Below are 21215 nucleotides of genomic sequence, written 5' to 3'. Positions count from 1 at the left end.
TATTCATACACATATGCACACAGACGCACTATTCCCAGTTTTATTCCTGTAGTCTGTCCTGTCTTTACCACAGTTCAGTAAGCAAACACCATAGTTCTTTGATTATGCAGTTCCGATAAGCACAACTCCAGCAAATTTTTCATGTGATATTTATCAGCTCCACGAAATATTCTATTTCTTAAAAGAAGTCTAATTCTAATATGAATTACTCATACATTATTAACCTCCTCATCCTCAGCATTTAATAACAGCTAGAAAAATTTGGCCTAAACTGATGAACAAATCATCTTCCTCCCTAATTTTCACTTTGAAAGAAGCATAGCCACTATAAATTTTCTGTGCTATGCAACAAACATGAACCTGTTAGGATGTACAGCTGCAGATAACAACCAACTTTCGAATTAAACATGTTCAGTTAGGTACAGTGCTCTGAAGTGCTGCAACACAGCTAAAGAAGTGGTCAGTTTTGGACTTTGTTTACAACATCGAGGACGGTTACACTGCAGCTCCTCACACTGAATAATCTGATGAATTTTTATTTGCTTTTCAATACAAATTTCATTTGATTCACTGTCTCTGTACAACTGCTCTCTGTGACTATGTCTAAAAACGCCCCTTTCATTATCTGCCAACTGTTTATTTTCCCCATCCACCTTTCAGCATATACCATCTTTTGAAATCACTAAAGAATTTCAGACAAATTTCGTAGATCAAGGTCTCAAAAAGAGTAAATACCTACCAGTTATGCAAAAATAGGCAACAGTAAAGATGCTTCCACTGATGAAGTACTTGCTCAACCTATATTAGAAGCTAGAATCATGGGACTTCTGGCATTCGAAGGGACCTCTCAAGATCATGTAGTTCAACCCCCCTGCTCAAGCAGGGACAGTTGAAGCACGTTGCCCAGGACCATGTCCAGTCTGCTTTTGAGTGTCTCCAAGGATGGAGACTCCACAGCTTCTCTAGGCAACCTTTTCCTGACTACCCTCTCAGCAAAAAAGTGTTTTTGTGTGTTTCAGATGGAATTTCTGTGTTTTAATTAATGTCCATTGCCTCCTGTCCTATCAGTGTAGCTCCTTCTTCTTCAGTCTCTCCCATCAGCTTTTGATACACATTGATAAGATCCCCCCTGAGCCTACCCTTCATGCTTAACAGTCTCAGCTCTCTCAGACTCTCCTCATATGAAAGATAGTCCAGAGTTTTTGTCATCTTCATGGGCCATAGCTGGATTCACTCCAGGAAATCTGTGTCTTTCTGCTGGTAAGTCCAGAACTGGAGCATCCAGAAAAACTCAGTCAGACCCATAGTTTTGAAAAAACAATCAGTCTATATATAGAATACTGTCGAGGTACTTAAATATATATGGTGGTGAAGATCTTCCTGCCCAGGTTGAGAGACATCCTATTTGCAGCCAATTCTTAAACTCACTTGAACAAGTCCCTTCCAGGCAACTCACAGGAACTGGTCCAAGAGCAAAGCATGGATTTAGAGCTAGCACAAACAGATCATTGTTGTCTTCTTGGCTACCAGTTCACTGGTATGTACATGACCACAAAGATTGCTACATTAATAAACACAATGATTTTCATTCCATTCCTCTAGCTATTTTTATTCAAACCACATAATGGCCTTTACCACTAATCCTGTGATCTGACCTGCAGCAAATTAAGTAGACAATTTAAGTCAAAGCTTACAAACAAAATCCAGTACTATCCATCATAGGTCAATAGCCTTGTATCTAGATTACAGACTGCTAAATAGCTTCAGAGATTCATTTATTAGAGCAAAATTAATGCTGACAATAGTTTTCAGCTGGTTAATCTTCTGACAGCTGCACTCCCTCACTTGTTCAAATACATTTCAAGAAGAAAAAATAAATCAGTTAGGTAGAAAAAAAAGCAATTTGTTGTAAAATGCAGAAGGCTTGAAAAATTCTTGTTTTAAAAACAAAAACCTGTTTACTTCACGGTAAATTTTATCATCTACAGTTCTTGCCAACTATCAACTATTTTATCAGAATTAAAGGAGCAATGCAGCAAATTTATAACACTGGCAATTAAAAAAAATTGGCATGTCGTCTAGGAGTACAAGAACTGTAACTTCATCTAAAAATAGAAATAAAAAAAATCATTATACAAGAATGCACGGCTTTATTTCACAATCACAGATTCCATCCCAACAACACAAGCCAGTAAAGTATTATCAGCCTCTAACATTAAAGAGAGCAATGAAGATGCAGAGCAGCTTGTGCAACTAAAAAAAGCTAATGATTATTTTTCATATTTTGAGTTTTTTAAAGAAGTCCTACCACCTAACATAATGTTTTATGCTGTCGGGGTCAAAAGTCCTTCAGAATCTATCTGTTCCTTCTAAAATACAAAACCCCTCTTCAGATCCTCAGGGAACGATTTTCAGAGAAACTGTACCTGTGATTAGGATGCACTAAGACTTCTTCCTCCACTGCAAAGCAAGACTGATGGAGCCCATGGCTGCAGTCTTATACCTGCTTGGCTTCTCTAGGATAGTATCCCACACCTATGTGCAGAATCCTTTAAGGAGGTCACAGCAGCAGATCAACTCTAAGTCAGCTGGTCATAGAGCATCAGAGTTTGTCCCAAAGATATAAACTGACAGGAACAAGTTTGCTGATAAATATGATAACAGATCTAGCTACTGAGGGGGTATGCAAAAAAATTACTCTGGGAAAAAAAAATATGGTGAGAAGTTATAGAGTAGCACTGCAGTATGGCATACCCACTAGGAGATTGGTTTTCCACTTGGGTACTAGAGGGTTTTGGATGAAGATCTGAAAAATTAATTTCTTTTATCAGAAAGAGTATATAAAGAACTGCTTTTCAAAGCCTCTTGTCACATCTGTCTGCATTACTCGTGAGGTAAGTTCAATCCAGGTGCTTCTCACTTTGATTGCTAATTGATTGCTCAGTGAACCTGATGCAGACCAGTTCCTAAGTTCACAATTTCTGACAAAAATGGGAATGGAGACTTGGGAGCCCTCATATGACAACAGCAGCTGGTCACAGCTATCCTCAGACAGTTTGAAGATGACGTCAAGTTTTAGCATCCAGACCAAGCAGCCTACTTTGGTAACACTCTGCCCTTCCATATTCACTTCTCCATGCTTTATGCAACAGTCTTTAACATTGTTGGAAAAAGTCTTGCAATTTGCCACTGATGTTTCCAGTTCCAAAAAAAAAACCCCCCAAAAAGTCTTAGCTCTTTAGCTATATCATTAACACTGCTTAGTTTCAATCAGTTTGATTACTAAGAGTACAATTTTCTAGAAAAGAGATGTTAATATAAAAGTGTTATATGAAAGTATCTGCTTTTGCTTTCAGTTTTATTACATTTCTGTAAGGAGAGCAGAGGGTGGATGAGTTAAAAAGAAGTGATATTGTCAGGCTACGCACTACAGCACCACCACAGCGGAGATGCCGAAAACAGTTACGCTGCTGAGAACACAACGCACCCAAGCATATCCCTGTGCCAAAATATTTAAACCACTGTTGAGTTGCACCTGCAGATAAAAAAATTTGTTGCTGACAAGGTTTGACACTGAAACGATGTGAATATAGCTGTTCAGAGACTCGAAAGGACAAGCAGGAGATGAGGGCTATAACAGCAAGAAGCTTGGGCAAAAAAATCATCTATTTTGTTACCTTTCTATACAACATTTAGTCTACTGAGCAATTTTAACAACTAATTTTGTGATCTAAACCAGATAAAAAATAAACAAGAAAAGCATTGCTAGAGTTTTAATTCTCTCTCCTGTTTTTGCACCCGCAAGCATAGGAATTGAGGCTTTGCCTGTTACGCTTTGGGAAGTGCAAGGGAACACTGGTCTTTTATTCTGAGTTTTTTTTGCAAAAATGCAGTTTAAGAGACTGCAGCTGCTTCAAACAAGCAGGTTCTTGTCATGTTTGCTCTCAGATAGGTTGAGCTTGAGAGGCTGCATCTGTGTACCTTGTGTGTGTGTGTATTTTTAAGGACTAAGCAGATTTTTTTAAATACCTGCCAGCTCACACCAAATACTTTGTCTTTTGCAACTCAAGAAAAGTTAAACAAAGATACAGGAGGAGAGATTAACTGAAAAGGTTACTATTGTTTTGCTACATATATAAATCTAAAACCAATTAACAGGCATGTATAGGCAAAATCAGCTATAAATCCCTACTGGAAATAAAAGCAGAATATTTAAAACTATATTATAAATTTAAAATGAAGAAACCAGTTATTTTATAAAACACAAATAAGGTATCAATTTTTTCTACTTGCTTCATAGACAATGTCTGCCATCATCAATCTATTTCCAGGAAACAAGTAAATGGAATAGACTCAGAAAAAAACCCCACAGCACACCACCACTCCAACGGTTTGTGTTTCTCCCTATTATAAAAATCAGCATCAAAGCTAGACCTATGAAGCTATTCTCCTGCCATATAACTAAAACACAGTAAATCACTTAATTTGCTCAAAAGAACTTAAATGTTTTAACCAGCCTGCCATCAGTGGAGATAAAGAAGAGGGCCGATGGGACCGGGCTGCAATGTGAGCCGTCTTTAAAATGCAATTGTTCTAATCATTTTCTACAGATGCAGCCTCACAAGGGGCTGCTGTCACAGGGACCATTTACGACTTGTTATGGTGTCTCTATTGTTTACCGGGGACATTCGCTAAAAAGGCGACAGCTGGGACAGAAAGCTGCTCCTCAACGAACAATATAATCCCGTGAAAGTAATCAACAAATTTAAGGGTGTTAATTAACTTTACACTTTATCATGTTCAATTAGTTGTCCTTTCTCGAAAAGATTGCCGTGCACAATCGGTTTAGAGCGTGCCATGTTTGATTTGTAAGTGATCACTGTTTCTGTTTCAAAGTCCATGTCAGATGTTCTCTTGGGTTTTGGTGACACAGATGAATGGCTCCGCACATGTTAGGGGGTGATCTGGTTTAACATAAACCAGCATAACATAACCCCTTGTTAACGTATCGCTGGCCTTTCCAAAGCAAGAACAGAAATGCCCGCACCCGCGGACGCACCCGTAAATGCACCAAACCCCTGCAGCAGCATGACAGTCAACGAGTCAAAGTTCTGTTTTTGCTGAAACGCAAAGACACAAATAAATGGGCAATTTTTCATCATTATATCTCAAAGCAAGACTTGTCTTTTAGGGGCACGCTTGGGATCATTTCTTCCCAGCAAGATCCCTAGTTCTGCTGCATTATGCACTAATGCACAAGTGCCTCCTTACATTTTACATAACGCATACTGCCTTTTCTAATGGCAGCTGAGCAAACGCTGGGTAGATGCACAAAGTTCTTCTGTATATCAGATTCTGTGGTTTGTACTGTATTTATAATGCCAGGGATCCTAGAAGAAAGTTGAATTAATCTATCATTAAAATTTGCCATTTTCCCTTTAACGTACCATTCCTATTTGCTAATGGGACAAGGCAAAGCTCGTGATGAAGCGACAATATACTTGGAAGAGCCCCTTAATGGAAGTCACTGCTGTTTCTCTCTTCTGATAAATAGAGTTTTGCATCACCGTAGCTCATAAACTAGTGATGTTTGAGCAAAAATGGAAATGGAGGTTCAGGTCAGTGATTTGAAGATTTATACAACGAGCACTCAATATTAATCCAGACAAAAGCACATCTAAGGAATTAGAAGCATCTCTTCTACAGCATAATCAAATGACACCATTTGTGAGATTATGGCTGTACAAAGAAAAAAGTCTAGTGGACTTTTATTCTGCAGCAACAGGCAAATTAAATACACATTATCATAATTATTTAAGCAATTACATTGTACATAAAAACAAACTGCAAAAAACCCACCGACGAAACAAAACAAAATAAAAATGCAAAGAAAGCTCAATGGAAAAGTTGTTAACTCTGAAAGCTAATAATGGATTAGGTTAAATATTTAAGAGGAAATTACAGACTATATCAGAAATAGCTGAAACCACAAAACAAAGCGGTAGAAAACACTAGTTTTCTGCTAGGAAGAAGATCTGCAGGGAGAAGGGAAGCGGTCGATAGATCCTTAAATTGGACGCAATAGCTGTTCTTCTATCCCAAGTTGGCAGCTGCTACATTTGCAGACCTAGTTCATTATTTACCCATAATGACCATCAAGCTCCAGTCAAAGTCAGATCACAACAACTGTCAGCAGCTCCTTTAATTAGCCTTGTTTGAATTCAGATAAATATCACAATGGCCCAGCTTCTGCTGAAAAAGCAACAGAAGATTGCAAGGAATAAGCTGCTCTGACTTCCTAACGAACAGTTTTGTGAAAAAGTCTGGAGAAATGAAGTTTTTTTATTTTTTTAATTGAGGAAGGGATGGTGATGTGCACGTTTTCCCTCACATGATATTCATATTATGACCTACAATTCCGGTTTATGGGCAAATTTGTGCATCTCAAATGCCAACTCAAAGCATTACTCCACAATCTAAAAGGTAAACTTTAAGAGATGGTTTACAGGTATTAATTAAACCTCTAACCTCTGTGAAATCATACATTTTGAAAAACTGAATCAGAATTAAGGAATGCACATATTAACAGGATTATCCTCTCTCCTAATTTATCTCCTTCTGTTTGTTTATCCTCAGGGAACATAATCTTCTGTTGCATCAAGCCACTCTCAATTCTCCTTGTGTCAGCAGCAGAATAATAATTCCCTCCTCCTCCTCCACCCCCTCTCCCACAAGCACTGGCAAGAATGAAGACGAGTGGATCAGACTGTTTGCATCAGCATTAATGCTCCATGCAGCTATTTTCCTATCAGTAGCAGAGAATGTAAGAAAGATGCAAGAGAGGTGTGCAATATGCTACCTGTTCTGGGCAGCCCAGCATGGGAGGGAGTAATTAAACAGATTTTGCCTCCTAGAATAATATGAAGGCAGAACATGCAGCCAGAGACTGCTTTAAGAGCCTTTCTTTAGCACTTCACTTGCTATCACAGTTGGGTCCCTATTTTGCTAGGTGCTGTCCGAAGACAAAAGCCAGTACCAAACTCTCCAGTCTCCAGCCAATCTGAGAAGTGCTGCCGTACATGCAAGGATCCTCTGGGGCCTCAAAGAGAACACACTTAGGGATTTACAGGAATCATAAGGATATACGCATATAAACAATAAGTTACATACATGTGTTATACCAGCAGAGGATATCCCTTTTGGGAACAGAAAAAATTATGTAAACATCATCAGGAACTGAAGGTAGAAAGTAGTGTAGGGGGAAGGATAAACTACTGATTAAACAAAATAGGCAAAATGGTCCTGAGAAGCTATATGTTTTTAAAGGAGCCCTGAGTAGAATTGTATACAGACTAGTACTTGAACTTGGCCATGGATGGCAGAAAAAAAATCTTCAATTTGACTCAGATATATTATATGAGGACACCAAAACACAGAAAAGAATATGCCCTCTCAATAAATCATGCAAAAACTGAGTAGAAACTGTTGTTGAGGGAGTTTAATATGAGGGGAATGCATGAGGAAAATTTTACGAGATGGTATTAAGTAGCAACTGATGCCTCCACAGGATCAGCCAAAGAAAATAAGTTGCAAAAGGCAAATGCACACATAAGATAGTTTAATTTTTTCAACAGAAGTACAAGCTGAAAGGCCTGATGAAATTGTCCTGTCTGCAGCAGTTTTTTAAAAGCATTACATTTAATTCTAGTCATTATAATGACAAAGAGAAACATCAAAACACCTGAAAACTTAGCAAGTAAAAAGGTTAACAGCACTGCAATAAAAAAGGAAATAAAGTAGGATGGATTAACTTATTTGCTTATTTTTATTACCCAAAACATTGTATCAAAACATTTAAAAAGCATCGCTCATGCCAGTCATCTTTCCCATTCTCTACCTTTAATCCACACTCCACCATAAAATCCCTAGATAACAGTAAAAGTCTTTAGGTGTTGCTGGAGTACCAGATTTAGCATATATGTGTGTATATATTTTTATATATATATATGTGCGTATATATATATATACACGCACAGATATATGCTCTATATATCTTTTGGGGCTGCAGACCTATACTGAAATATTAAAACTTAACAACAATTGCAAGTATCTACAGTTGTGAACAGCAAAACTACCTGCACAGAGCTTAGCTCTGTTCAAAACAAGTATTTAATTTTTTTTATCTGAACATTAGCAAGAAGGCTGGACAGCCAGTGAAGAAAAAGAGCAATACATTCCATATATGCATGATACCGAAATTTCAAAGCAGACTTCTGACAATCCAAATGTAGAGCACAACTCTAAGCTGTCTGGTTAAAGAGGCTCTGAGCAAAGACAGCATCAAATACACCCAAAACATCAAATACAAGAGAAACAGAGAAAATGATCCATCATCTTCTTGCCCAGCAATACCGTCTGAACTCTTGTCTTTCAGGGGAAGTCCAAAAATTAAACACGACCATGCACGCACTTGCTCCTCTATGTGGGCCAGTGCTAACACTCCACAAATCTAGAATTCAGCAGAAACAATTCTCATCTTGACCAATGAGACTTCAAGTTCTAGAAATAAAACTTCATCCCAATCACATAGTGCAGATTCAAGAATAATTTTTGTCTGGTATTGGAAAGGTGAGAGAGCTGCAAATCTAACATCATCCCAAACTCACTTTCTTCAAAAGCTTCCACTCTATGCAGAAAATTAGCAACCAGAAAATAGACTAGTACAGGACTATAGAAGAAAAAGCTCAAAGGGATGAACATTTATAATGTTAGAAAAAGAGAAGGTAAAATCCTAGAAGAGCTATTCTTACAGTTATAGTCTTATAGTTAGCTGTTCTAACTCAGATTCATAAACAATACCAAAATGAACAACATCAAGCCTTCAGAAGCTTAATGTTTGTGTGGAATACCAAAAGCCACAAACAGATCCAAGAGTCTACCTTGTCATCACAGTTTTTCACCTCATCAGTTTTGACTGAGTAACATACCTGAAAATGCATGACCAACAAAACCAGATGTATGGCCAGTCCTGATGAGCTCTTTAAATTACAAAAAGCAGTCAGCCATAAGCCACTATGTTTGCCGATTTTGCTAGTTGGACTTGAATGTCTCTGTCTGGAGAGTATAAAATACTCGCACATTCTACCTTGACTCCACAGCAAAATGCAATTATCTTCACACAGCATCGTGGAATAGATATGTCAAAGCTGAAACTCTTCTATTATATCAGAAAAACAAGAACTTTTGAAGAAAAAACAAACCAGGCATATTTAATATTATTTAATATTATTGTTTACATATTTCCCCAGTATTAGTACAATTGTAACAAGATATCAATCCCCTTTTACAAAAACAAAATACTTTAAATACTTTAGTACTTTACAGTTTTTTTTATCATGTTATGCTCCTATAGGCCCCCAAAAGCTACAAAACATGGCAGCATGTTTTTTTTCTGAATAATGAAGGCACTAAGCACATTACTAAAAGAGAAAATATATCACAATGCATTGCTCAACAGGTATGGGTTCAAGTGTTCCTCTTAATAAAAGGTTTGGTTCTTAAAAAGTCAGCTGCAGAAGCAGGTAAATTCCTGTTGATGCATTCATTAGTCCTTTCATGTCATATAAGAAAGTAAAAAGACAGTAAACACAGAAAAATAAAACAAAAAGCATTTAAATGTGGTGTATAACATAGCATACCTATTCCTAAGCTTTTCTGGTTTATCTAAGAGGTGAACATGTAGCAATGCCACACACCAATCCAATCAGTAGCAGCATATTTACATTTGCAACATTTAAAAAATATCTAGTATCTAATAGCATGAATCTAACAAAATTTTCAAACAAAATAGAAATTTATAGCCAGAAAGAAGTGTCAGGCAGGTAATTTTAAAAGAAATCAACCTTCAGTAATTTCTTCTGGAGAGCTGCTTAGCTGCAAGTTTTAATTTTACCTGGTTTGGGTACAGTCTATGAAAGGACAACTGACAGAGCCTTACTAACTGAAATTGGGAAGAAATGCATAAATAATAGGACTGCAGACGGCATTGAACATTTCTGAATGAACTTTTGAACCTTGTCTCTTCAAGATGGTGTGAGACCAAGAATTTTCTTGACATTCTGAACCATCATCGGAGTGCATTCCTTCAGATATGTCTGTCCTTTCTGCAAGCACTTTGGCATTGAATGTTGCCTCTGGATACAGTGAACAGCTTACACAGTCTTCTTTTTCAGCTTCTCCTTTAAAATATATGCTTATTTTAAAACATGCCTAACTCTGTATCTACAAAGTAATAAATCACTTTCTGCTGCCTAATTTCAGCATATTCACAGTTAATTCTCAAAGCTTTCAGGCATTGAAAGACAAAGCAGTATAATAATGCAAGATGACAACAACTGCTAGAAAAACAGTCTAAACTGGAAAAATACAGAGCTTCCATTTAAGGAATCCCTTTGTTATAAGGCCTTTCCCAGTTTTATTTCCTGTTTAGGAATCCTCCACACATAATTCTATTATTACTTCTCTGTGAAACAGATAGTACATCTCTTTCAGAGAACTAGATTTAGCATTGCCCTCCAGCCTAAAATGCAATGTACTTTTCAGTGTTCTCAAGTGTACTTGATGCCACTTATACAATGCGTTCAAACCCTTGTAATTTAATTAAAAGTCATATTTCTTTATGTATGAGCTAATTCTAAGTTTAACATGGAAATATTTTTAAAAGAGATACTATTTTTCTTATTACTTTTATTGTTTCAGGATGAGCCAGTATGCAATCCTATGGTTTGAATTTACAAATCTTTACATGCTGCAAATCAAATTTCATAAAACAAAACACATTTTCATATTTAACTGTACTGAATGACGACTTAAGGAGAACCACCATAAAATTCGTGTACCTCTTTTTTCCCTGTGACCTGTAACTATTCCAACACCGCAACTTAGGCAATTTTCCACAAACCCGATTTAACCGCTTTTCTTTAATGTAAAGGTATCGGAAGTCAGTACTTCCCCTGGCTTTGCATTTAAAAAAACAAGAAAAGAGAAAGACTGCATTTTGCCTATGAACAGAATCAAGAGGGTAACAAAGTTAATTATTTCTCATAATCAGTAATTATGATTAGATAAGAGAGTCTTTGGTAATGAACTGCTCTAATGATGGAGGACCTCCATCCTAAGAAATATAATAGTACATTAACATAACTGTGTATGCAAAGTACATAGAACCGCTGCCACAGTTAACTTGTCATTGAATGATTAAATAGGAATTCATAATTAGAAAAATCCACAGTGTAATTTATTGGCCTTCTCGACAGTTCTGGTTCATTAGAAGTTGATTACCAAACAGTGACCTCTAGCGGCCTACAGCTTTTTCATCTTATCCTGGTTCCTCTGGCAGTTTTACCAGCTATTTAGCCTTAAAAAAAAAACACAACAGTTTGAGGAATTTAAAATGTTTCCCTTCATACTTCCCTTTTTTAAATTTCTCTTAAAATATAAAGCGTGCTAATTGCTTCAGAAAATTGTTTCCCTTTCTGTGACCACTTATATAAATGTATAAAAATGTACATCTACATGAACCCCCCCCAGCTTCTCAGTTTCAAAGTTAATACTGAGGTTAACACAGTTCTCATGCTAATTAATATTTCTGTGCTGATTATACATAACATCTTATAGAAAAAAACATATTGTATATTAAAATAAATAACTTTTCCAGTGTCAATGATGAAGACCTTGAGAAGCTCATACTTCAAGTCACCCTTCGTACCCTAAGGTGAAGTGCCTCTAAGCATTGCCTTTAAACAACAGTCACTTTTGCACTAAAACAAATTACACTGGCTCAAATGGAGGAGGCAGAGGACAAGGAGGGAGAAAACTACTGGATTCTCTGATCCAGGTAGGAGGAAAAAAGCCCAACATTTCATAGTACTTGCTGGACACATGCCTTGCAATACTTTTGGCTCAAATTTAATTTAAAAGAAAGCAACTTAAAATTAAGTAAGATTTGCATTTAACCGCAAAATCTTTCAAGCATTAGAGAGTGGAATTTCCTGTCATTCGACTTAGTTAATCCACTGTTAGACTATTTAGACACTGTTCTATTTTAAAACTTTCCATTATGATATACTTTTTCTTGCACTAGGACAGTGTCTAATTTTTTTTTAAAGTATGAATGTTTCTGACAGGAAGTAGCACATCTGAAACTAATATAGAAGCCTCTGAAACACAGCATTAAATAAAAATCCATACTCAATGAATACAAGTAATTCAGATTTCAGTTGTTTTCATTTTACATCTTGCTGTTTTTCCAACACTAACATTGTAGAAATGATGCACATGTATTTTTCTTCACTTTTGTCTATCATGAAACTGGCTACGAAAATTACCCTCCCTTTTTTGGACAGAAGCTGGAAAATAAACCACATAGCCTTGTTTCACACATAAACAGATTTTTCAGAGTAAACTATTCCAGTTTCCCAAATGGGGAGACGTCCATCATCCTTGTATGCTGGAAACAGCTTTAACAATTGCTATAAACAGAGAACTGGATAGCTACGGGATAGAGATCTCCACCCTGATTTTCATGTGTGTGTGTGCAGATGTGTGCATGCACACACACAGGATTCTAGCTGTTTGTGGCGATGATTTAATATAGTGACTGGATAATGAGCTGTGCTCCCTGCAGCAAGTGAATCACCATTTAATGCTATTATCAACAGTTCATGACCCACCGGCATGAAATGTCAACCTGATTAATCTGAACACTACTGACCTCAAAGAGGAAAAGCTACCTTATTGTCAGAATTTAATATATAATAAAACCATACACAGAATATAAATACCTGATCAAGCAAGGCTATTAACACCAAATCTACTTTATTTTGCTCTATTGTTTCTTTTAAATTTGCTCGGGCACAAATTAAAAAGAAAAAACCCCACTTTTTGTCTAGTCAAGCAGGAAGCAATCCATTAGGACCTATTATTTTGATGTACAGTGAAACATTTCAAAATGGCTGTCCAAATACAAACCCCAGGTTGATACAAATAAGAAAAAAAATTAGCATATGCTAATGTAGGACTTGCTACTGTCAATTCATATCAGGAAATGATCAGAAATTTTTCTTGCTTTTCTAAGGTCAGTGAGGCAATAAAAATACCAAGCTGTAAATAGGAAACAGCTTATATGAGTGATGCTGCATAGGTCATAGAAGAAAGCTACCTTAGCTTTGTAAGATGAACACACTTAAAGAAGACTAGAAACTTGTGCCAGTTACATTCATGATTATAATGGCAAACCCCTCACATTTACAGTGAAGATTTTTTCTTTTGCAATTCAGTATCATGACAGATCCCTACTCAACACAATTTTTATAATTTTTTTTCTATTCTCCATGAAGAATAAACCATGAACACATGAAAAAAGACACCCTTTACCAGTCACAATGAGGTTAGTACAATCTTGCTGTATCATCTCCATATCTTCGTTTCATTTAAGCCGGCTAGGAGCTTTATTAAAAGATGCAAAACTTTTCAGGATTCTCTACATCACAGTATATAAATAACTCAGACTGAATTTGGTAGGACTACACAGCATTTATCTGTCAAGTTACATTACCTGACACAAGCATAGTAACTCCTATGGTGTATTGTTAAAACATAGTACAATTACTTTTAAAATGAAAACCATAGTGGTTTCAACCCTCACTTTTTATTGTTATCACCTAGTACTGAAAGGGCTAAGGGATTTTCAGGACAAAGGACTGGAAAATAACTGAGTGAAATCCCCAAAACTGCCCACAAGTGAATGGAATGACCATGGGTGGGACGAGAATGAACACTCCAAGTATTGACTTATAACCACTTGCAGCCAAGGAAAGAGGAACATGTCAAAGTGCCTTGACTAAAACTTGGACAAAACATGAACCCTGATGTCTGAATTCCCAGTTCTGAGCTCTGCTGGAAATATAAAGAACGAATAAAGGAATTCTGGACACTTAGGCAGGAAAGTAATTCATGCTGCCAGCACAGACACAAGTTTAAGCTTTGCTTTTCCATTCAGAAACCAAACAGTTCTTGTATGTCAATTGACTAATAAACATCGGCTTGTTTTGCAAAGGCTGGAAATACTGGAAATACTGCTGGCTGCAGTGTGCCCGAATGGGTATCTGACAGCCATTTATTTAAAATCTCTTCTGCATCTCTCCTCTGAACTTAGAAGGAAAGAAGGGGTTGCCATACAGTACAGCACAAACTGTACACCTGTCTGCTAGGATGCCCAAAATGTTTTCTGTTATCTGCAACTAATGACCACCTTCAGAATCCTGGTGCTCTCTTACTCCATTGCAGACTAGCTCACCCAAGAGTCTTGCAGTTAGATTGCATCTTCTGCTCTGAAAAAGCTATGCAGCCCTCTCCTATTACCCAAGGCTGCTTTGCCTTTGAGATTCCTCACTGTACACTCATTCTATGAGCCCTTTTAGAGACCATGTTTGCCATACACGTTCTTGTTCTGTTAAAGTAAACACCATTTCACCACTTTTGTCTCCTGGAGAGGAAGAGGAAGAAGGGAGTGGGGACTTGTTCTTCCCCTTTCCAAACAGCTCCTTGACATAACCAAAGTCGACCAATAGAGCAGTCCACTCAGACTAAAATAACAACTCTCCACAGTTCTGACTGTGCTGAGTGGGTGCTACAAGTCACATTAACTGGCAGCTTCTGCATAAAACAGGGTGTCAAAGATAGTATTAAACTATTAAATAATAGTTGAACTAGAATTCCCATGTTGGACAGATTCCAAAACCATCTCAGAAATATTTTGATGGTGGTGGCTTATCACAAGAGTGGCAACATGGAAGACAGCACTGATGAGCTTAAGAGAAGAAAGGGACCTGCTACTCTTGCCTAAAGGCAGGTAAATGACAACCAAACAAAATTTTCCAAATCCTGTGTAGTTCAGTCCATTCTATTTACCTGCTATGTTGTTTTGTTTGGTTTTCACTCTTCCTCACTATAAGGAGCATGTAGGAGAACAAAACAACCAAAATACAACAGAAAGTTTTTACTTGCAACTCAAGCCCTGCAAATAAACTCAGTAAAATTGCAGGTATTAACTCGAGAGTGGAGGTGCATGTAGTAATCAAGCAAAGATGTAACTATGGTTTACAAAGTGGAGAGGCAAGGATGGAGGACAGAACTGCATCCTGTCTAGGAATATCACTGAAAGGAAGGACTAAAAATGAAGCAGAAGCTACATGATTCATATACTGAAAGGAAAGAAGCAGTCATCATTGAGAGCAAACAATTTTCTCACCATGAATCACATTTATTTTGTATTTTCAAAATTTTTGATTTAGAAAAATCAGACTGCATTAGAAATGCACTGAGACATATGCACTGAAGAGATGTAATTATGGTTAATATTGAAGAAAGAAGACAGAGAATAGTCCAAACCCTGCCATTTTCGAGTATTCTCTAGAATATTTTGGCATGCATGTAATTGTTCAATAGATTCAGACTGTTTTTTCCTCCTCACTCACAAAAAATAATGAGAAAGTAAGGATCTGGAATAAAGAAAGTAATTTGGCTTTCTACTGTGTTTATAGTTATCTATAAAATGTTCAAGATCATTCTGAAATGTCAGCAAAAGATAAAACAGTGGTTAGAATAATTTTTTAAAGTATGCTTAAGTGAAAAGAAAAAGTATATTTGCCTTCATAGGGAGATAACATTACAGTTTCAAATTAACTTTTTAAGTATTCAGGAATGTAGATGAAGAAAGAACAGCACCTGTTTGACATAAACACAGAAAATAAGGTTTTTAAGAGGTTATTCTGCAATCTTTCTGTGCTTACTCTTGTCTTATAGTACGTAATTAGGAAGCATGCTTTTTTTTTGCCCCAAAATCTAACCCAATCAGAGATTTGGGCTTTTATTCGTAAAGAATTATAGGAAAAAGGGGAAGAATAAGTGAACTACAGCAATTTATTTCAGAATACAGACTTAATTCCAATAAACACTCTCGAACATCAAAGGTTTCCTAATTTTTGTGTTGTGCCTCTTTTCTTAGAATAAAGGGGGGATCATGTACCTGAAGTATGTCTCTGGCTCTCGCTGTATCTGTTATTCATCAACATACTACAGTTCAGTGGGGACTTTAGGAAGAAAAATAGAGAAAAGCAGTCAGCTTAGTACTCAATATAAACTTTTTTGGCTACACATCCAGACTCTCAGCAGGAAGTCAATCTGTGCTCTCTGTACTGAGAAACCTCAAAAAAGCAGCTTTAATGACACCTGCATCTCCCTTTTCCTGGAAAGCAGGTGAAAGAAGGAAGAGAGAAGTTAGCTGTTTATTTAATTCTATCTAATTTTAAATAAGTAACTGCTCCAAATTTGAATTTAATATTCAAAATTGCCTAAGAAATTAAATGCCTGAACCAGCTGCTGAGCAACTGGCATAAAAGTAAAGCCTCCACACCAGAAATTACTAAAACTGGCACAGACTATAATCAGATCTGCTAAACACAGCCTAACATTATACTCTTATCAGGGAAGGCAATCATACCTGCTACAACATTTGATAGACCAGTTCCTTAATCACTTTTGGCTAAACATATAAGGTGCACTTTGGCATTACAACAATTCATTTTGCTGAGTGTAGAGTACAGTTTTTCCTTGTCTCTGAGCGGCCCCTATATATGTGTATCAAGTACGTCTCCTCACTCTCTTTGTGCAAAATACACACACATACAAAAAGGAAAGGAAGGTGATCAGAATCACCTATAGGAAGCAAAGATACATAATTTACTTTTAAAAAGACTGTTTTCCATCCTGTGTCAGGGGTTAGCTAGAATTCAACATAGGAAACAGTAAAATGATTATGTAAGCATCTAGAAATGTTGCCAAATTTCCCTTCTTGAGGTAGCTGTTCAATGTTTTGAATAGAGATTTGCACTATTACGTCAGAAGAGACTGGTCTATCAGTGGTCAATAAAATTATATTTAAATTCATTAAAAAGAACTTTAAATGACAAGTTGATGTCCTAAAAAGGACACTTCTTGAATGAGATAAAAGTGCACTCAGAAGGTTTCTGCTTATTTAGCTTATGCACTTTAAAGGGATTATTTACACATCAGACTTCAAGTATTTGCCCATTCCAAAACAATACATGTAACAAAACCAAGCAAAAATCAGGGAGGCAAGGGAAGACAGTTTTGTTGCGTATGTTCTCTACAAGCCTATTTTTTTTAATCTGATGGACACAAACTAGTGATTCTCTCATTCATCACTGCTGTTCGAACAGAAATGCTTTGAGGTTTCCATTCTACCAGTCAAATCTTGTGAGTTCTACCTTGCAGCATCACAGGACTGAACAAAATTTATAACTTGTTATTTCAGTCTTCTTTGATGAATACATATAAAAATTAATTAAAAGGTTTAATTAAGTTTATTCTACTTCTTTCAAAGTGGAACTTTCTGTACATTACTTGTTACATGCTAAGCATTTATTACAGCCAATAAGAAAAAAATACAAGTAAAAATGTCTAAAGACTATAAAACAATCAAAGTGGCCTTTATTTTGACAATTTCTCTTACTCGTTTTACATTCATACAGAGTACTTTTTAAAGAAAGAATCCTTTCTGGACAGTGCCTGAGGTGGTATTAAAATGCTCTTGGTTAAAAAAACTAAATGTACCCATACCTCCAAACAGTGCAGTTTTTGTTCTTATTTTAACAGTCCATCTCTCCTTGAGACAAAATGGAACTGATGCATCCTGTCACAGAACAAGATGGATTAAACAGATATATTACAACAGGACATTATGCAGCTGATTCCAGACAGTGCCGCAGGGGCACCAGCCTGTTAAGACAAGGGTGCAGTAGTTAAGGTGCAAATATGGTCTGCTTACAGAGAAATGGAATCGGGACCCAGCATTAAGTTAGTATGCTAGAGTAGACTCAAAGACTGGATGAATCAGATGCTTCATGAGGTTGTTTCACACTACTTTCACCAATACACTCTGTGCACAAGAAAGCCCTTCTGGCTACCAAGCTACTCAGCTGGGTAGGAAATCCCTCTTCATCAAAAAAAGACTTCAGCCTGACTGAAGCCTGGGTGCAAAAGTCCAGGCAGGAAATCCCAGCTCCCCCGCAGAGATATGAACTATTAAATGAGAGGAGTCTGAGGGGGGTAAGAGAATCTTCAAATTATGAAGTAGGTAGGAAAGAGTCTACAGCCAGGTTCTCCTAACTTGAGAATGGTAACAGAGCATGACTACAGCAGAATTAGGCATGACTGTTAAAGGTATCCAAGCTTTCAGAAATCAAAGGTAGGGAATAGATAAAGGTTGTGATAAGGGCGATAAGAGACAGGACTAATCGAGTGAGGAAGGCAGAAATCTGGTAATAGAATTTAAAATGAAAGAGAGTAGGTTTATATTGGATATTAAGAAGAAATTCTTTACTGTGAGGGTGGTGAGGCACTGGAACAGGTTGCCCAGAGAAGTTGTGGCCTCCCTATCCCTGGAAATGTTCAAGGGCGGGTTGGATGGGGCTATGAGCAACCTGTTGCCCTGGAATATGTCCCTGCCCATGTCAGATGGCTTGGAACTAGATGATTTTTAAGGTCCTTTCCAACTCACACCATTCTGTAGTCCTGTAATTATTCTGTATTTGACTGATTGGGTTTACAAAGGCTGAATGCTACTTGCCAGAAAGAAAGGGAACACAGGAAGAAGGATGGGTCTAATGTTCTGTTTTGACATAAAATTTTTCAGAAAAAAAAAGTAAAAGTTAGGGCTCCTGATTTGGAACTAGACTAGTTGGAACTAGCAACTTAAAGGTTGCTCCCAATCCAAACCATTCTATGATTTGACAGAAGTCTGTGGATGACTAACTGCAGGAACAATCCAGAAACTGATACTTGAAGAACAGCAGAAAACAGGTCTCTCCTCCAGCCTTCCCAAAATTAATACATTTGGTGAAGCAATAAGATCCTTAAGAAATTAGGATGCCTAGGATACCATATCCAATAAAAATCTACTTTTAGTAGATTTCAGTTTGGGGGCAGGGTTTGCATATATCAAAAAAAGGGAATATCCAAATCAGTAGCCTGTATGTTAGACAGCAGGCACCTACTTGTTTTGACTATGTCACCCTGTAAACAGGGCAAAGTAACATCAATGAGGACAGAAAGAGTAAGTGGATGAGAGTATATAACTCCTGTTAGTGATTTTATTACTGTCTTGGGAGTGGAACAACCTGGATTTTCAACCTCTGGTGAACAGGAACTTTTCCCAAGTTCAGAAGGGCATACAGAGTTTAAATTCAACAGCTTAATGCTTAAGTGGCTGGGGCTCAGAGATGTTAGGACCAAGCAACTTGGAACAAGAAGGCAATAGATCTAATTTTTCACATCATTTCTTAGAGGATAACAAAGGATGAGATTTCCAGCATTATGCGTATTCTTTTCCTTCCTACACAGAATATTTATGCACGCTAATCAAATAAAATAGTTGTTGCCTCCATTGTTACTAATGCTTTCCTTTACAGTGTATTTCCATAAACTGCTCCATGTAACTGAACCTGCTAAATCTAGAATACAGTAATATTAGTACCGTTGGAAGGGGCACAGGGAAAAAAGCTCTAGTGTTTTGTCTTGTGAAAGTAATAAGCACATAAAATGTATTTCTGTCACTGACTGGGCATGTTGGTTAGATGCAGAAATACTGGTATTGAAACTAAACTTGTAGAAACTAACATCAAGTAATAAATTTCCAAACAAAATGCTGGAGAACAGGTTAGTCCTGTCCTTGTTAGAGGATGGCAAAAGCTTTCAGAAGGTTCGCTCTCAGCGGTAAAGCAGCAGCTATTTAAAAGAAGCAGGTTTCTGCAGCATCTTAACAACTCTCACTGGTGACTTGTTACATCTTACCACTGGTCCCTGCAGGTCCTGTACCCTGACAGGCAGAATGAAAAGATTCTCTAACGGGGCCACTGGCTGTCAGAAGCCACCAGCTGGCCTGCCAGGGCTTTGCAATTGCAGAGGCCAGCTGACAGTCTGGGTGTTGCTGACCATGCTGAGAAACGTGCCACCCAGCTGCTGTGTGGTCACGTCCATCTGGAGATCTCCAGCCAGACAAATCTCTGGGCCTGTCAGATCTCTTCAGCAAGCCTTGTTATGCAAATTCAATTACTCAAGTGTGCCCTATTACTGCTGGCTAACTGCTCCTAGAACCAATCTCACACTGACAGTCAGCTCACATTTTTACCCACCGAAAGTACCTCATTTATTCTTGCTCAACTATTCCCTTGTATCATTAAGGCAGAACAGACAGAGTCCATAGTACTGTAACCTCTCTGCAGTGGGTTACTATTCCTTGCAAAGAGCTTAGAGAGAAATTAATTTAAAAACATACAGTATCTAATCAAACATGAGTTAAAGCCACACTATCTACATACTTTACCACTAGAAATGGGAATTATAAAACTTTGATAGAATGCTAGCTCATCTGACTAGTGTTTTAAAAGGCAAACAGATAAACATGTAACAGAATATTCTAGAAAGCAGCGAATTCCATTTGAGGTATTTGCTTTAACACAGGGGTACAGGTTATGAAAAGCAAGATTTCTTATTTTAACTAGTACACTGTGCAGAAATAACCACTTACTTCTCTCATATTTATTTACTGAATTTAATTTAGATGTAGTCTGAGCTATTAGACTGATGCAGAGGTATGAAAGATTTTACTTAGAGAGGTCATAATATAAGCACAAAAATATAAAATAGAAAAGTCTTATGAAGATTTAGAAAAAAAAAGTTAAGTATCATATTGTTGATTTGCTCAGTATATAAATAAAACTTTCTGCTCAAAATATCACTGTGAAACTGCATGCCTTCATTCTGGAAAGTTATTCAAAAGCTGACATAAGAGACATTAGCAGATAAAACACTGTTAGCTAGAACAAACTAGTGTATCTGTATCTAGCATTTAAGACAAACTATTTGTGTTTTTCAAACTGAAATATTGTTAGTGAACAAGAATACCAGACAGGTTTTCTAAAACAAAGAATGCAACTATAGTAACTACAAGGCTACTGCATGGTCCCTTAGCTAGATCAAAATTCAGTGTGTTTTACAATCAATTCAGCTCTCAGGACAGATGATAACAAATCAAGCCAAGTTTCTCTAACCTTGTTCTCTTTCCCCTCATAGGA

At 37.1% G+C, this 21215-nt stretch overlaps 1 protein-coding gene across 1 annotated transcript in view; it reads right to left on the bottom strand.

Moving 5' to 3' along the window:
• The window catches only part of HIBADH (3-hydroxyisobutyrate dehydrogenase), an 89838-nt gene that overhangs the window by 18115 nt on the left and 50508 nt on the right, over positions 1-21215 (bottom strand). The gene's annotated exons all lie outside the window — the stretch shown is intronic.

This window comes from Pipra filicauda, unplaced genomic scaffold, assembly GCF_003945595.2.
Source record: "Pipra filicauda isolate LSUMZ 115617 unplaced genomic scaffold, ASM394559v2 scaffold84_size4826128_pilon, whole genome shotgun sequence".
In the NCBI taxonomy this organism is placed as follows: domain Eukaryota; kingdom Metazoa; phylum Chordata; class Aves; order Passeriformes; family Pipridae; genus Pipra; species Pipra filicauda.
This window is presented reverse-complemented; position numbering and strand designations above follow the sequence as displayed.